The sequence below is a fragment of the Nicotiana tabacum genome, chromosome 3, assembly GCF_000715075.1.
Source record: "Nicotiana tabacum cultivar K326 chromosome 3, ASM71507v2, whole genome shotgun sequence".
NCBI lineage: Eukaryota > Viridiplantae > Streptophyta > Magnoliopsida > Solanales > Solanaceae > Nicotiana > Nicotiana tabacum.
In genome coordinates this window covers 59,212,665-59,231,394 of record NC_134082.1, presented here as the reverse complement: position 1 = coordinate 59,231,394, position 18,730 = coordinate 59,212,665, and positions in this window count along the sequence as shown.

The window sequence follows — 18,730 nt, the reverse complement described above, 5'->3', positions numbered from 1 at the left end:
AAAGTTGTCTGATGCCCTTTAGGTCCCTGAACGTATTGTTTATATGAGCGACTGATTATTACCTGTTATAATTAGTATAGTCGACTCGATAAATGTCGTCGATTAGTTTTCTATAACTAATGAATCGAATGAGCTAATAATGTCACATGACTAATTGAACCTTGTCACTGACTGAATGCCCAGCATTGTCTGAAATAAGTTTGTTTGCATTGTAAAAATGACTGAAAAGGGTCAGTCCAGGGTAGTCCTGAATTTGAACTTTCACGAGTTCAAAATACCCTGATGATGCAATGGGCAGGGCAGTAATAATCAAGGTTAAGCAGGGGTATTCTGGGGTGTTAAAAAGAACAGAAGTGATTAGTTTAAGTGAGCTGACAAATGGGGTACTGAGTTAGGATTAAATTAATGCCAATGGGGAACAAGACATAAGAGCATGAGAATTTAAAATGAATACTAAAATGAACCCATAACTCTTGATTAAAGAAAGCCAGGCGTGGGGAACAAAAAGGGCTGGCATCAAAAGATGCTTAAGGATGGGCTTAATAGGGATGGGCAGACTGCAAGTTGTAGGATGCAGGCAGCTTAGCTGCACTAGGTCGATTAGCTTATAAATAAGCTGTTTTAGAACATAAGAAGGGGCTGGAATTTTTAGTCTTGAGGCTGGAATTTTTAGTCTTGAGGCTGGAACTTTTAGTCTGAAAAAAAGGTCTAGTGAGTTCAAAAGAAAACTGAAAAACATAGGGTAGTTTCCAGTAAACATTGCAACCAAACGCTGTCTGAAAGTTGTATAAGAGTGCATTTTGGTCAAGCTGTCTTGGCCAAGTTCTGTTGTTTGCATTGACTGAGCTGTTTATGGTTGTTGAACTGTTGGTGTTGTTGCATTGAACACTCTGTTATTGCTGTTGTTTCTCCACTCTTTCCTGGGATTGTTCGTTTGATGCTCGACTATTTGCTGGTTCTCTTTGTTCTGGGAAATACTGCTGGTTGTCTGTGGACTGTAGAAAACACTTGTGGTTGTTGGTTGTTGCTGTGTGTCTGCTGCTGCTGTGTTTGTTGCATACTACTCAATTGATTACTCTCTTTCTTCCTTTCCTTTCTATACCAGGTACACACCTATTACACTGTCAGATGTAGCTGGAAACTTGAGCATGAATGTAAATGAAAAGACCTGAAGAATGTTTTTTTATACATAGTTTGTTATTTTGAATATCATGTAATGTAGAAAATTTTATTCTTGTTTTGGATGCTGGAGATAGCCTTCAGGCCTAATAACTGTCAATGAATGGTAGTTGAATGTTGGATTGTGTATATAGGATGGTGATAAGAGTATGCCCAAGGCAGTAGGTTGTATCTCAGATTTAGTGCAATGGTGTAGTATAAGCCTGTAATGTATGCCAAGCATGAAAATCGTACACTGTTAATTAAGTTCTTTCCTTTCCAATAAATTGCCATATAACTGTTAAAACCATGTTTTAAGATAAAGAACACAGGGTTTACAATCTCAACCCCACGAAGGTCGAGCCCGGGTCAAAACAGACCAAGCAGGCTCGCATCGAACAAGCAGTGGCCCAGGTCTGGCCAATCACGCGTGGGCTGGATTTGGGCCCGTGATTATTTGTTCGGCTGATTGTGCACGCAGCCTCGTTTCTGATTTTTAAGCATTTCTGAATGTTGTTATAGATAACTTGCAAGCACGTAATTAATTAGGATTATCTCCTGTTTTCAATTAGTAGAGACGAACACGACAAGAAACGTAGTTGCTATAGGATACCCTTTAAAAATAAGAACGAGATGAGCCTCGACGAAAAAAAAAATGCACAGGCTGCGGGGCCCTCGTTAAATGTATATTATTGAAGCATTCAGTTTCCAGGATGGGTCGTTTAGCAAATCTCACGCCCCCCAGAATAATAACGCGATAGTCTCTTTAAGCGCGTATCTAATAATTTTACCTCCTTAAACTCGGGTGCACATTTATGTGACCCAAATCCAAATCTCGACGGATTCGAAACGTATTTCTAATCACGGGTACATTGATTGTGACGTGGTTCGAGAGGCACATCCATGACGTCGCAAATTCCTTTTAAAAGTAGAACGAGACGAGCCTCGTCAAACAAAAAATGTACACAGCTGCGGGGCCCTCTAACTGTATATATATTAAAACACTTAGAATTCGGGACATGCCGTTTAGCGAATTTTTCGGCCTTCCCCAAAACAATAATACGCTAGTTGCTTTAGGCGCGTCTTAATAATTTATTCTCCTTAATCCGGGTGCACATTTATGTGACCCAAATCCAAATCTCAACCGCGTCGAGATATGTCAACAACCACGGGTGCATTGATGTAACGTGGTTCGAGATATGTTTTCACGACGTTGCAAGTCTTATAAAATAACAGTAAATGATAAAAGCGGTTAAAAGTTAAATTTTGCACATAAGTTCACACTTGTATAAAATCAGATAATCAAGCCGAATATAACAGTTGAGCGACCGTGCTAGAACCACGGAACTCGGGAATGCCTAACACCTTCTCCCGGGTTAACAGAATTCCTTATCCGGATTTCTGGTACGCGGACTGTAATATAGAGTCATTATTTTCCTCGATTCGGGATTAAAATTGGTGACTTGGGACACCTAAATATCCCAAGTGGCGACTCTGAAATAATTAAACCAATCCCGTTTCGATTGTCCTTTAATTGGAAAAACTCCCTTGCGCCCCCTCGGGCGCGGAAAAAGGAGGTGTGACAGCTCTGGCGACTCTGCTGGGGACTCTATACCCAGAACCACTGGTTCAGGGTTAGAAATTCGAGCTTAGATAAATTGTTATATTTGGTTATATCTGATTTTCACATGTTTGAGCCTAATGTGCTAAATGCTGCTTTTACCGCTTTGATATTATCTGAACTGTATATAAACTGTGCCGAAACCCATCTCTTCTTACCTCCGGGGAGAAGCTCGCTGGTCGAGACTCCCTATTCTGTTAGTGTCAATACCCGAAATAAGAAAGAGGACAGATAAGTTACGAAGCCGGACGACCTTTTGGTTCCCGGTAAGTTGCCCCCTCCTCGACTCGAGTTGTCCGCTCGGGTACACTGTCTAGAACACTGACCCAGGTTTTTTGAACATAGAATAACGTGACTTCATGCCGGATCCCTAGTAGGAACGCTTATTTGCATCACGTTGCATTTGACTTAGGGGACTCAACACAGGGGTTGGGTCCGTCTAGGACTAGCAACCTGATATGAAAGGACCATCCTAATGCATCCTATTTGTTTTTCGTTGCATTTATTTGTCTCGAACCCGCATGCTGACCGGTGTTTGAATAATGTGAATGCCAAAAATGAAAAGAAAATTGTTTATGTTTGAAAAAAAAATCCAAATGCCAAAATACCGTCAAAACTCTGCCGAAATTTTTAGAAAATGAAAAGAAAATGTCTTATTAGTTTTGTTTTATTAAAAGCAAAGGAAAAATAATAAAAAAAAAAGAGAAGAAAAAAAGGGGGTCGTTGTTCTGTTTTGTTTTTTAAATATATAGTTTGTCCTGGCACAAAAATGAAGATGAAAAAGAGTCTTATTTTTAATATTTTCAAAAAAAAGGTAATAAATGTGCAGGATGAGCACAGTAATAAATGTGCAGGGTTTTTCATAAAGTTTTATAAAAAGTATACGTCTAAATAAAGTTTTATTTTTTTATTCACTTGGCATAATCACCCTAATAAATGTGCAGGATGAGCACGGTACAAAACGAACCTTTTTCAGTAATGACCAAGATCCCGTTTGAATTGCGGTTATGGTGGAACGACTTAGGCAAAGAAGGGCAAGACAAAGTAAGGAAATATCTGAAAGGTCTCCCGGACCTACTAAACGTCCAGCCTCGGGGTGATATCATCAGATCATTGGTCACTTGTTGGGATTCCGCACACAACGTGTTCCATTTTTCGGACTTCGAGCTCACCCCGACGTTGGAAGAAATAGCAGGGTACATCGGGAGTGATGAAGCCCCTTTTAGGTTTAAATACTTGATTGTACCTAAAGCTGTCACGGTACACAGGTTTCTGGATTTCCTAAAAATACCTCGAACGTTCCACCATCCAGATCTTGCCAAAGGATTCTGCAGTCTCCACCTCATATATGCTAGATACGGCCACGTGGGCGGGTTCAATAAGACGGATTTCAAACTATGCAGTAGAGGCAACCGACAAAAGTGGGACGAACACAGGCTAGTGGCTTTTATGACAGCCTTTCTGGGTCTTATAGTGTTCCCTAGGAAAGATGGAAACATTGATCTAAAGATAACCGGGGTCGTCAATACTTTGCTTACCCAAGATAAAAGTACTCTGGCGCCTATGATTATGGCTGACATTTTCCGGGCTCTCACTGCTTGTCGAGCCAGGGGCGACTTTTTCGAAGGATGTAACCTGCTGTTGCAAACGTGGATGACCGATCATTTATGCCATCGCTCCTCACTTTTGGGTTATGGTTCGCCAGAGAAAACTTGTATTGGAGAATTCTACACGAGAATCAAAGGGCTCAATTTACCTGAGGGAGTCACATCATGGACCTCATTTCTCCGAACTCTCACTGCCAGCCAAATCCAATGGACGCTCGGATGGTCACCTATCGAGGAAATCATATACATGCCGGCAACCCGGCCTCACTTTCTGTTGATGGGACTGAAAAATATCCAACCCTATGCACCGTATCGGGTTTTGAGGCAACTTGGGAGGTACCAAGTGGTACCGAAAGATGAAGATTTGAGTACCCAAGTGATTGAAATCAGTCCGAACGGTCATTTCCCTGAAGAAGAAGTTCTCCAAATCTGGAGTGAATGCCAACATCTGACAGCAAACACTTGTGTGATTGATACGGCAAAAGGGGAAGTCGCCCCAGGATATCACGCTTGGTTTAGAGGTAGCCTGTCCTACGAAAGACCGGCTAAGAGGCCGCATCTCAAAGATTTCGTAGAATCATCCCAAGGGCAATGGAACTGGTTAGCAAAAGAGAAGGGTTATCGGGCAGAGATTGGCGATTTGAAGCTACAAATGGACAGTCTGAAATTAGATAACAGCATACAAATCGCGGCGGATCGAAGCGAAAAGAATAGATTGATCCAAGAGAATGAAGAACTTAAGGCCCAAGTCCAAAAATTGAGATTGTCTCTTGATGAGCAGCCCAGAAGTCGATCAGACCGGCGGTTGATAAAGGGTTTAAAAAGAGAGATCACGGAATGGCGAGACAGGTTAGAAGAATCCGAAAAGGTCATGACAGAGTTCAAGGCACTGTGGGGAACAAGAGTAGATAAGCATCGCCGATGTTTGAACCAATTGAAACGTGACCACGAGAAGACTGTTGCCAAAATAAAGAGGGAGATGGCTACATTTGAGTTTAAAGCAGTTAAGCAGGCCATGGATTTCCAATTGGAGAGTAGATACTGTTACGACTTGTTGGCCCAAATGAAGGAAGAAGTGCGGCAGCTGAGGGATCAGCATATACAGGACTCACAGGTATTCAAGACGTGTAGTGATCAGATAAGACACCTACTCATAGAGAAGAAACAAACCAGAGACAAGATCAGGGCCATTGCCCATGCCATCATCAGAAGGTGTCGGCGGTGTGAAAACATGACCTGCGTTACCGTTCTCCCAGCAGTGATGGGTTATGTCAAACAGACCATGCACGAGTTGGAGCAGCTCGAAAGGGATCTCGCACCTAGAACCGCGAAAAGGCCGAATGATGCCTCGCAGGTCCCTAAGTTGGAAAATTAACCTCTGGTCAAGTCTTGTTTTAGTTGAGCTTTGATGTTTTCCCATATGTTGTTTTCTATTTTTCCTTCAATCAAATAGGGTCAAAGAACCGTGGAGTCTGTACTGTTGCTATTTTGTTTGAAGCAATGTGTAATAGCAAATTTTGATAATGAAATTAAGTGACTCCGGAAGAATTTCTATGTGTCTTTACTTTGAGGCAGAACTACGCCTGGTCTGATTCACGCGGGGACGTGATACGTAGGCAATACCCATAAGATTCAACCGTTTTTAATAAAGAAAAAAGAGAAAATACAAAATAAAATAAAACACCGGGTTTCCCAAAGTACTTTAAAAAAAAGGGACGAATGAGCAAACCGGGATGACGCATGTTGTTTGAGGCAAAGCATGTAGAAACGATTAACTGCCTAGGTGCATTGCATCCTCTATGTGTTATGATCAAATCTGTTAAAATCTAACGCTAACAAAGTTTGTTGTTGTCTGATACCAGACAGTTAGTTGTTAAAGAATTCTGGCAACACACTCATACCAAACCAGATCCAAAGGACCGGTAGCAACAAGCATGACTACTTCGGAGAATAGCAATGAGGAAGAAAGGCCGATGAGCCAATTGTTAAAAGAAGCGATGGAAAAGATTGAAAGGATGGGACTAGAGATGAATGCAATGCAACTAGCCCTAGCCAAAACACAAAAGAGCCCTGAAACACTGGGACACATGCCGGAATACCCTCACTCTGGCCCTTCCACAAGCCGCCCAAATCCCCTCTATCATCAAGAAAGAAGCCCTCATGATTCCCAAGCTCCACCACCCCACCAACCTCTCCCAACACCTAATATTCCCATTTTTGTGGGACCTACATCAGCCCCTTTGCAGAGAACGACCAGTGAGCCATTGTTTCAGGCTCACGATACATAATACTATCCCCCTGAGCCTACATTCCATGCACCCGAGCCGCAAGCTTACAATCCACATTTAGAAGTGTCGGCAGAGGTTGAGAAGCCAGTTAAGGCTCCTGAACAGGATGAAGTGTTGAGAAAGTTCAAAAGCCTGGAGCAGTCCTTCAGGAACCTGCACGGATTGGGCAATCAAATCAGCGTAGCATACAAAGATCTATGTCCTTTCCCAGACGTCCAACTCCCGGCCGATTTTAAGATGCCTAAGTTTGATTTATATGAAGGGCACGGTGATCCCATGGCACATTTGCGGGGATTCTGTAGCAAAATGAGAGGGGCAGGCGGCAAAGATGAGCTGTTGATAGCTTATTTCGGCCAAAGTCTGAGCGGATCTGCACTGGAATGGTATACCAGGCAGGATTTCAGCAGGTGGTACACATGGGATGATCTGGCGCAGGCTTTCGCAGGTCATTTCCAGTACAATCTAGAGATAGTCCCTGACCGCCTCACGTTATTGAGAACTGGGAAGAAACCCGGGGAAAGTTTTCGCGAGTTCGGGTTCCGCTGGAGAGAGCAAGCAGCTAAAGTCGATCCTCCCATGAGAGAGGGAGAGATGGTGGACTATTTTTTGCAGACATTGGATCCAACCTACTTTGGTCACTTGGTGACAACGGTTGGAAAATCTTTCAACGAGGTGGTCAAGATAGGGGTCATGATAGAAGAGGGTCTGAGGTCTGACAAGATCTTGAATTATTCGGCACTCAAGGCCACAACCCAGGCTATTCAAAGCGGCACGGGAGGTGCGCTGAGAAGAAAGAAAGAAGAGGGTTGCCACGATCGAGGCAGGCAGTTGGTCCAGGGCTGGCCGGCCGCACTACAACCAACCCAGACCTCACAGGTCAAACTACCCATACAACCCACCACAAAATTTCTATCCGCCTCGAGAACCACATTGTTCCGTACACCAGGCCCAAGCATACACTCAGCCTCCGGTTCGCCCGCAATGGCGCGCGCCGGCCCCCCAGAACATATATGCACCACCACAAAACACCTATCCTCCACCGAGGGCATATAGAAACCCTTCAGGGGCAGGCTTCCGGGGAAATCCAGATGCTAGGAATGACAGGTTGCGGAAGCAGAGAACTTTCACGGAGTTGGGAGAAACCTACACCGCTTTGTTCCACAAGCTGAGGCAATTGGGTTTGGTTAGTCCTGTCCAGACTCGAGAACCAAATCCCCCACCTCAGAATTTGGATCGATCCATCAGTTGTGAATACTGCTCAGGGATGCTCGGGCATGATACCGAGAAGTGCTGGAAATTAAGGCATGCCATACAGGATCTTATTGACACCAATAAGATCGAGGTCCAGACACCGGAGGCTCCTAACATCAACCAAAACCCACTACCAGCACACCATGAAACTCACATGGTTGAGTTGGTGTGTGAGGGAGGAGAATTGAGAAAGCCCTCACAAACGGTGATAATGATCCAAGCCGCCCCGAAAGAGGTCTCAACCAGTGGAGGAACGAGTGTACAGTCACAGGGAGAAAGCGTCAAGCCAGTAGTGATATTGGGAAAGAGTCCATCCGCCATAACAAGCAAACCCGAGCCAAACAAGTTGGTAATATCAGGGGTTCCACTCGCACCTGCCGTTGTGGTAAAGGGGGCACATAAAGAACTGGTCACCATAAAACCTGTGGTCCAACTGCCGATGATTGACGGCAGGGCTGTACCTTGGAAATATGAAAAGGCGGTGGTGATGTACAAAGGAAAACAGGTGGAAGAAGTCAGTTGTGAAGCGCAAGGGTTGACTCGATCAGGTCGATGCTTTGCTCCGGCGGAGCTAAGAAGAGCCAACCCAGTTGCAACCAAGAAACCTGTGTCCGAAGAAGAGGCTGAAGAGTTCGTGAGGAAGATGAAAGTACAAGACTATTCTGTGGTCGAACAGCTGAGGAAAACACCAGCCCAGATCTCACTGTTGTCGTTACTAATCCACTCTGAGGAGCATCGTCGGGCCCTGCTGAAGATATTGAACGAAGCTCATGTGCCCAGTGAGATTTCTGTAAACCACCTGGAAACCATTGCCAGCAAGATTTTCGAGGTGAACAGGGTAACATTCTCAGATGATGACCTGCCGGTGGAGGGTACGGAGCATAATAAAGCTCTATACCTAGCCGTCAAATGTGAAGACTCGGTGGTAACTCGAGTGTTGGTGGATAACGGCTCAAGCGCCAATATTTGTCCATTATCCACTCTGGACCAGTTAAAGATCGACCGCGGAAGAATCCGGAAGAACAGCATCTGTGTCCGGGGGTTCGACGGAAACGGAACATCCACTGTAGGGGATGTTGTACTTGAACTGACCATTGGTCCAGTCCTGTTCACCATGGAATTCCAGGTGTTAGATGCCACAGTTTCTTATAACCTGCTGTTAGGACGACCCTGGATTCATGCAGCCAAAGCGGTGCCTTCCACCCTACATCAGACGGTGAAGTTCGAGTGGGAAAGACAAGAGGTCGTGTTACACGGCGAGGATACAACGTGCACCATGGGCGGAACCATTGTACCTTTCATAGAGACCGCTGATGACAAAGGGCCTTGGGTCTACCAGATCTTCGATACAGGGTCGACCAACAAAATTTCTGAAGGAGAAATCATCCCGCACCCTAGGGTAGCTGCCGCAACAATCATGATGGTCTCAGAAATGCTGGGTAATGGATTTGTGCCAGGAAAAGGCCTGGGAGTCGAGCTTCAAGGGATAGTCCAACCGGTCTCCCTTCCTAAAAATCTGGAAACTTTCGGATTGGGGTTCAAACCAACCACAGCAGATAGGAAGCAAGCGCGAAAAATGAAGAAGAGGGTCTGGTTTCTGCCTAAACCAGTGCCACGCCTCTCAAAGTCTTTTGTCAAAGCAAGTGCCAAGGGGTCGCCGGTCCCAAAGATTCGAGGACCTTTGATCAGTATAAATGAAGACCTGAATCAGAGTTTTGAGAGACTATTCGCGGATGTCAGTATGGTGGAAGCTGGAGAAGGTTCCAGCAGAGCAGAGATACAATTTGTGGGGCCTGAGGCCAAGACCAACAATTGGACGGTTACTCCTCTTCCTATCCGAGGGGAGTCTTGGTAGTAGGCTTTGATTTATGTTTTGTTTGTTTGTTTGTTCGGATTATTCAAGGGTGTAATCCAAATTTTACTTTCGTTTTTGTAAAAGTGTGAACCCTTTTATCTCGCAAGTTTAATAAAGTTCTTTTCTTTTGTCCCATTTTAATTTTGTTTTGTTCTTTTTCTTTCTGAACAGTTCTCTTTTTACTGGTTCTAATGACATGACATGCACAGCGGATCTTCGACCTAGTCTAATAAATCGATCAGAAACCGACTCAATGATGCAAGAGGTCGTTTGTGATGATGAATCTGAATGTGATGAAGGTGAAGCCTTCGAAGAGATAAACCGAGAATTATGCCAATTTGAAGAAAAACCCAAGCCTAACCTAAATGACACTGAGGCTGTAAACCTAGGAGACGCTGATAACGTCCAAGAAACCAAAATCAGCATCCACATTGAGCCGAATGTCAGGGAAGAATTGATCAGAACCCTCATGGAATTCAAAGATGTTTTTGCATGGTCCTATGACGATATGCCTAGATTGAGCACCAATTTAGTGGTTCACAAATTGCCCACTGACCCGGCATACCCTCCGGTCAAGCAAAAACTAAGGAAATTTAAAACAGAAATGAGTGTAAAGATCAAAGAAGAAGTAATTAAGCAGTTGCAAGCAAAGGTCATTCGGGTCACTCGATATACCGAGTGGTTGGCCAATGTGGTACCGGTCCCAAAGAAGGATGGAAAAATCAGGGTGTGCGTCGACTACCGCAACCTCAACAAAGCAAGTCCCAAGGACAATTTTCCGTTACCCAACATTCATATCCTGATCGATAATTGCGCTGGGCGCGAGATCGGATCCTTTGTGGATTGCTATGCGGGTTATCATCAGATCCTAATGGACGAGGAGGATGCTGAGAAGACAGCGTTTATTACGCCATAGGGAACCTACTGCTATCGGGTAATGCCATTCGAGTTAAAGAACGCCGGGGCAACGTACATGCGAGCAATGACTGCTGTGTTTCATGACATGATACACAAAGAAATCGAGGTGTACGTCGATGATGTGATCATCAAATCTTGGCGTCAGGAGGACCATGTGGCAGACCTAAGGATATTTTTCCAAAGACTCCGGAGGTATGATATCAAGCTTAACCTGGCCAAATGCGCATTCGGGGTTCCATCAGGAAAGTTGCTAGGATTTATCGTCAGTCGACGGGGGATTGAGTTGGACCCATCCAAAATTGAGTCCATCCGAGATTTGCCACCGCCAAGGAACAAAACAGAGGTAATGAGTTTGCTGGGTAGACTCAATTACATCAGCAGGTTCATCGCTCAACTCACAACGACTTGTGAGCCCATATTCCGGCTGCTGAGAAAGGATGCTGCAGAAGGTTGGACGACAGAGTGTCAGGAGGCTTTCGACCAAATCAAAGGGTATCTGTCTAATCCACCCGTGTTGGTCCCGCCTAAGCCTGGGAAACCCCTAATCCTTTACCTGACAGTCTTGGAAAATTCATTTGGTTGTGTACTGGGGCAACATGATGACACAGGAAGGAAGGAGCAAGCCATCTACTATCTTAGCAAGAAGTTCACAGTACATGAGGTCAAGTACACTCAACTCGAGAAAATATGTTGTGCCTTAACTTGGGTAGCTCAGAAGTTGAAGCACTACCTGTCTTCGTATACTACTTATCTCATATACCATTTGGACCCATTGAAGTATATCTTTCAGAAACCTATGCCCACGGGAAGGTTGGAAAAATGGCAAATCCTGCTCACAGAGTTTGATATCATCTATGTGACGAGGACGGCCATGAAAGCCCAGGCGCTGGCAGACCATTTGGCAGAGAATCCCGTTGATGAAAAATACGAGCCGTTAAGAACGTATTTTCCTGACGAAGAAGTGATGCATACAAATGAGTTGGAATTACCTGAGGAACCAGGTTGGAAGCTTTTCTTCGATGGAGCTGCAAACGCGAAAGGGGTTGGAATAGGAGCAGTACTCATTTCTGAAACAGGACGGCATTATCCTGTTACAGCTCAACTACGCTTCTATTGCACCAACAATATGGCCGAGTATGAGGCTTGCATTCTGGGTCTGCGCTTGGCAGCTGATATGGATGTCCAAGACGTCTTGGTCTTGGGAGACTCAGACCTCTTGGTACATCAAATTCAGGGTGAATGGGAAACACGAGATCTAAAACTCATACCATACCGACAATGCTTGCATGATCTGAGCAAGCAATTTCGATCGGTGAAGTTCAAACACATCCCGAGAGTTCACAATGAGGTTGCGGATGCCTTAGCCACCTTAGCATCATTGCTGCACCACCCTGACAAAATGTATGTCGATCCTCTACACAACCAGGTCCGTGATCAGCACGCCTACTGCAATGCCATAGAAGAAGAAGCAGATGGCGAACCCTGGTTTCATGATATCAAGGAATACCTCAGAATGGGGATATATCCATAACATGCCTCTAGAGACCAAAAAAGAGCCCTTCGGCGTTTGTCGAATGGTTTCTTCCTCAGTGGAGGAGTATTGTACAAAAGAACCCCGGATTTGGGATTGTTGAGATGCATAGATGCCAGTCAAGCAACGATGGTTATGGCAGAGGTACATGCTGGAGTTTGTGGGCCACACATGAGCGGATATGTGTTGGCAAGAAAGATCCTTCGAACAGGGTGTTATTGGCTCACCATGGAACACGACTGCATCACTTTTGTGAGGAAATGCCATCAGTGCCAGATACATGGGGATTTGATTCATTCTCCACCAACAGAGTTACATACGATGTCAGCACCCTGGCCGTTTGTGGCATGGGGCATGGATGTCATTGGGCCCATCGAGCCGGCAGCATCCAACGGTCATAGGTTCATCCTAGTGACCATTGATTACTTCACCAAATGGGTTGAGGCTAAAACCTTCAAATCGGTAACCAAGAAGGCAGTGGTGGACTTTGTTCACTCCCATATCATCTGCAGATTTGGGATCCCAAAAGTGATCATCACGGATAACGGTGAGAATCTTAATAGCAGCTTGATGAGAGAGGTATGCCAACAATTCAAGATTACACACCACAATTCCACCCCATATCGTCCCAAGGCGAATGGAGAAGTCGAAGCAGCCAGTAAGAATATCAAGAAGATACTGCAAAAAATGGTGGAAGGGTCCAGACAATGGCACGGGAGATTACCCTTTGCTTTGTTGGGTTACCGCACTACCGTCCGAACTTCCATAGGCACAACTCCTTATTTGTTGGTGTATGGAACTGAGGCCGTAATACCAGCGGAGGTCGAAATTCCGTCCCTCCGAATTGTCGCTGAAGCCGGGATTAATGATGATGAATGGGTCAAAGCTCGATTGGAACAGTTGAGCCTGATAGATGAGAAAAGATTGGCAGCAGTGTGCCATGGTCAGCTGTACCAGAAGAGAATGGCAAGAACATATAATAAGAGGGTGCGCCCCAGGAAGTTTGAAGTAGGGCAACAGGTATTGAAGAAGATCCTCCCACATCAGGTCGAGGCAAAAGGCAAATTCGCCCCAAATTGGCAAGGGCCTTATATCGTGACCAGAGTATTGTCCAACGGCGCTTTGTGTTTGACAGATGTCGAGGGTAGATGTGTCTACATGGCTATCAATTCAGATGCAGTCAAGAGATATTATGCGTAATTTCTTTAATTATGGCAATTTTTGGTTTATTTGTTTGTATTTGGCATTTGTTGGATAATGAGATGACGGAGGCAATTCTTTCTTCTATCCAAACACTTTTAACCCTTGCTTCCCCCTTTTGAGCCTTAAGTAATTCTTTCATACCCCTCTTTTGGAATCACTAATGGAAAAGACATGAAAAAAAAATGAAAAAAAAAGAAAGAAAAAGAAAAAGAAAATGAAAAGAAGGAAAAGAAAAAAAAAAGAAGATAAAATCACAAGAAATACAAAACCGTGGGAACTACGTTTGACCTGATTCCTCAAAGAGGATACGTAGGCGCCTCACGGCTCGGTCATATATTGCATCATAGTGAATATAGGATGCATAAGGTACATAGTGTGCATAATAGGCACAGTGTGCGTAACGCACATAGCGCAACATAAGTGTAAAAAAATAAATTCCCCAAGCAAGAAAACTGGGGCAGAGGTTATGTTTTAAGTTCCAACAAAGATTTGATTCCAAAAGTTGTAGCACACCACCCATCAAATTATTTTCAATTTCATAGCCTTTCTTTAACTCCACACCAAAACCAACATCAACGTCCAAAAGACCTCCCGATCAATGTTCAAAAGATGTCAAGTCAGGCAAATGAGGCCGAAAATAATACATCGATCCCCAGCAAAGAAGAGGATCGCAAGACTGGGAATGAATTGATGGTCAAAGGAATCTCCAGAAGAGAGGGTCGTATCTACAACGCCCCGATTCCTCGAAAGAAATAAAATGAGAGAGTCTTATCGGTGAAAACCTTCACAGGCACCGAGAGGCGATGTAAGATGAGGGATATGAAATGAGAGAGTCTTATCGGTGAAAACCTTCACAGGCACCGAGAGGCGATGTAAGATGAGGGATGTGAAATGAGAGAGTCTTATTGGTGAAAACCTTCACAGGCACCATAAGGCGCCGGGAGATGAGAGAAAAGAGAGAGTCTCATTAGTGAAAACCCCTCGAAAGGCACTATGAGGCGACAAGACAGATCAGAAAAGCTACCACATTTGCAACGAAATGGACAGTCATTTATCATCCCCAGCAAGTCAGACCACCGGGCAAACCGATTGATACAAATAGACTGGGTCGGGAATCTATGGTGCACGTCATGATCACGGGAACCAGTCATGTCCTCCAGATAAGTTCTTCTGAGTTTCTTCTCCCCACCAAATATGGGTTCAGAAAGATTTTCTCCTTCTAGCTTTTATTTTCTCTTCCTAAAATTTGTCTTGAAAAGAATTTTTCAAAGCTTACTACCAGAAACCGGAGGGGAATTCATCCAATGCAGGATAATACAAACAGTCTTAGAAGCCGATCCCAGGTAATGCAAGGATCGTGCCCGGCAATTTTGGAGGAAGTGAGCTCCTAAAGGGAGTGGTTTCGGGAGTTAAAAGCAGACTCCCGCAAAATATGCTTGAAGAGAAAGCGGAAAAGGGGATTAATTGAAAGCCAATCCCCAGCAGGCTAGAGGCCCCCAACAGGCAACTTTGCCCACTAATCAATTGGGACATAGAGCAAGAAAAGAGAAGAAAGGAAAAATCATCCGCCAGAAAGGCACCCTCTACCACCACGATGAAAACTAATCAAACTCTTTTGTCTGCTGCAGGAAAACAAAGGATTGATGATGGCAGCAAGATGCAACGCCAGGGAAGTCACCGAAACCGGGGCAGAAAATTTTCTGCCGATTGTCAAAAAATTTTCTCGGAAGCCCACCAGTATAATGCGGGAATACATTTAAGTTCTAGGTCGCCCACCAGTATAATGCGGGAATACATTTAAGTTCTAGGTCGCCCACCAGTATAATGCGGGAATACATTTAAGTTCTAGGTCACCCACCAGTATAATGCGGGAATACATTTAAGTTCTAGGTCGCCCACCAGTATAATGCGGGAATACATTTAAGTTCTAGGTCGCCCACCAGTATAATGCGGGAATACATTTAAGTTCTAGGTCGCCCACCAGTATAATGCGGGAATACTTTTAAGTTCTAGGTCGCCCACCAGTATAATGCGGGAATACTTTTAAGTTCTAGGTCGCCCACCAGTATAATGCGGGAATACATTTAAGTTCTAGGTTGCCCACCAGTATAATGCGGGAATACATTTAAGTTCTAGGTCGCCCACCAGTATAATGCGGGAATACATTTAAGTTCTAGGTCGCCCACCAGTATAATGCGGGAATACATTTAAGTTCTAGGTCGCCCACCAGTATAATGCGGGAATACATTTAAGTTCTAGGTTGCCCACCAGTATAATGCGGGAATACATTTAAGTTCTAGGTCGCCCACCAGTATAATGCGGGAATACATTTAAGTTCTAGGTCGCCCACCAGTATAATGCGGGAATACATTTAAGTTCTAGGTCGCCCACCAGTATAATGCGGGAATACATTTAAGTTCTAGGTCGGCCACCAGTATAATGCGGGAATACATTTAAGTTCTAGGTCGCCCACCAGTATAATGCGGGAATACATTTAAGTTCTAGGTCGCCCACCAGTATAATGCAGGAATACATTTAAGTTCTAGGTCGCCCACCAGTATAATGCGGGAATACATTTAAGTTCTAGGTCGCCCACCAGTATAATGCGGGAATACTTTTAAGTTCTAGGTCGCCCACTAGTATAATGCGGGAATACATTTAAGTTCTAGGTCGCCCACCAGTATAATGCGGGAATACATTTAAGTTCTAGGTCGCCCACCAGTATAATGCGGGAATACATTTAAGTTCTAGGTCGCCCACCAGTATAATGCGGGAATACATTTAAGTTCTAGGTCGCCCACCAGTATAATGCGGGAATACATTTAAGTTCTAGGTCGCCCACCAGTATAATGCGGGAATACGTTTAAGTTCTAGGTCGCCCACCAGTATAATACGGGAATACATTTAAGTTCTAGGTCGCCCACCAGTATAATGCGGGAATACATTTAAGTTCTAGGTCGCCCACCAGTATAATGCGGGAATACATTTAAGTTCTAGGTCGCCCACCAGTATAATGCGGGAATACTTTTAAGTTCTAGGTCGCCCACCAGTATAATGCGGGAATACATTTAAGTTCTAGGTCGCCCACCAGTATAATGCGGGAACACTTTTAAGTTCTAGGTGCCCACCAGTATAATGCGGGAATACTTTTAAGTTCTAGGTCGCCCACCAGTATAATGCGGAAATACATTTAAGTTCTAGGTCGCCCACCAGTATAATGCGGGAATACTTTTAAGTTCTAGGTCGCCCACCAGTATAATGCGGGACTACATTTAGCTCTAGATTTTGGAATCAGTAGCTCGCCTGAAGACGGAAGGTTACAACAGAGATCCCCAAGCAGGAAACAATAAAATCCCCAGCGCCAAGAGGCAGAAGGCTGCCAAAGCAAGCGCACATTCAAAAGGAAAAAGGAACGCGCTCAGAAGAAGCAGTTCGGAAATGTTATAGCATGCTCAACATAACAATTTTGATGAAAAGCCATACCGCCGAAGAAACAATTGAAAGGCTTGAAGAAGAGGGTATGTTCCCAACGAGTCAAGCGAAGTGATGAAAACTGGCACTTAGAAAAGGCGAAGGACCAGCATCATCTCCAAAGTTCACAAAATAAAGGCATCAGAGGAAAGCATTAGCCGACAAGAAAGCAAGGCAACAAGAACAAGTTGAAGATAGAAGAGATCTCACACTCTAGCTTAACTTCTTGTTTTTCCTTTCAAGAACAATGTAACAAGGAGATCAGTGAGCAGTAGCATCCTACAGCAGCATGCAACAGCGCACAACAGCAGCAAGCACTACAGTCACACAGTAGTCCCAGCTACCAAAATTTCCCGAACTACATTGACCTGATTCCTGTTCAGCCCAGGATATATAGGAAACCTCTTAAGCAAAGGTTCGGTCAAATCTTTTTCTAAAAAATGCTTCACACGGAGTATTCGGACGGACAAAAATCGCTTGCTTCATCTTTGCGCGAAAACCCTTCGTGTCTTCATGCAAAGAGGGGCAGCTGTAAGCACGTGATTTTTGCTTCACGAGCAATCACTCCAAAAGGAAAACAAATAGTGATAAATGACCTCACTGTACAATTTGTCGCTTTCTGAGACATGTGTTGTTAGTCATTTGTGGGTCTGCCCACTTTGCATTTAATCTCACCGATCAAAATACAAAGCATGTCTGTCAGGATAATCTAGAATCATAATTCAGTCGTTAAAAAGAACGAAAATTCGAAAAAATGTATACATGTGCATCGTTCGTTCTAGGTTGTGATTTAACTTACTTAAACATTTTAATTTGGTGTGATAATTGTGTTGAGGTGTTACATTGTTGTTTGTTTTAATTTCATTTGTTTTATTATTTATTTTGTTATTTTCATTTTTTTTATGTTGAAATTAGAAAACAAAGAAAAGAGGGGTTAAAATCGATTTGGGCCCAAAGAAATAAAACAAAAGATGGGCCCAAACCAGCACAAGTCCGGTCCAGACCAGGCCTGCCCAGGCACCTCCCGAAACGACGTCGTTTTAGGGACGGTTAATCTAAGCCGTTCATTTCCATTGATCCGATGGCCTTTATTGGCCCTCATAACCCGACCCATTCCCATTTTTGACCGACCCCTTACTTAACCAAACGGCACCGTATGGTTAAGCTTCCCCAATCCTGGCCATCAATTTTAATCAATCTAATGGCCAGGATTGAATCAGCCTCCCCGTATATAAGCCTCCTATCATACCCCACGCCCCCTATCCGAACCCCCCTCCACTCACCGTCTTCACCAAAGCACTGAAATCCCCCCAAACCCTAGCATCCACCCTAGTCTCCCTCGCCATTAAAGCCGGCGGCATGAACGCCGGTGACCACCTCCTGAACACCCTAAGACCCCCTCACTCTCCTGAACATGGATCTGCTATCCATTTGCCTCGAATCACTTTCCTTCGTCTCGAATCTTCATTTGATGATTTGAGTCGAACCCGAACCTATGCCAAACCACCCCATATTCATACCAGACACTCCCCTGACCCTCCTCGTGACCAAACCAAGCTTGGTTTGGTCCGAATCTACCCACAACTCCTAAAAATCCAGATATGAAAATCCATACCTTAGAGCACATGCACCTGGGGAATCCGACCGGTCTTGAAAGGGGTTTGAGGTTCAATGGATCTTAACCAAGGTGTTCTCATGAGAGAACACCCTGGTTAAAATTTGTTCGGCCTCAAATGGGCAGAGTTGAGTCAGATTTGGGTCTGTTTGATTTAAACATTTTCGGTAAGTTTTCCTTTCCCTTTGTTTAGTTCTAATTAAGTTGTCAGC